Raw genomic sequence first — 487 nt, 5'->3', positions numbered from 1 at the left:
ATTATAGTACACCTGTTTTTTTTTACTCCACAGTGATGATAATTAAGCAGTAAATCAGCATAATAGAATGATCTTGTGATACTGAAGACTGGAGTAATGTAAAATAAATAAAAGTAAAATAAATTACATTTTAAAATATATTACAAAGTGTTATATTAAATTGCCATAATATTTCAAAATATCTTGGTGAGCACAAGAAGCTAAAGTATATAATTATGAAGTACACTTTCAAAAACATTTGAAAAAATAAGTATAATATATTAAGTAATGTATACACTCTAAGAAAAGTCCACAAAAACACAGTCCAGTGTACTGTTATAATTAAGGAACATTTTTCCACATTTATTTTTTACAGGTGTTTTACCCGTATTTTGAATTATGCATTGCATAAGCGGTCAAATTTATCAGCCTATACCATAAGCAAAATAACAATTTGACAACTGTCTGTTTTAGCCATCACGCGCAGGTTTGTTTAGCCAAGATTGAT

The sequence above is a fragment of the Sinocyclocheilus grahami genome, unplaced genomic scaffold, assembly GCF_001515645.1.
Source record: "Sinocyclocheilus grahami isolate Dianchi unplaced genomic scaffold, SAMN03320097.WGS_v1.1 scaffold680.1, whole genome shotgun sequence".
In the NCBI taxonomy this organism is placed as follows: Eukaryota; Metazoa; Chordata; class Actinopteri; order Cypriniformes; family Cyprinidae; genus Sinocyclocheilus; species Sinocyclocheilus grahami.
Note: the sequence above shows the minus strand (reverse complement) of the source record.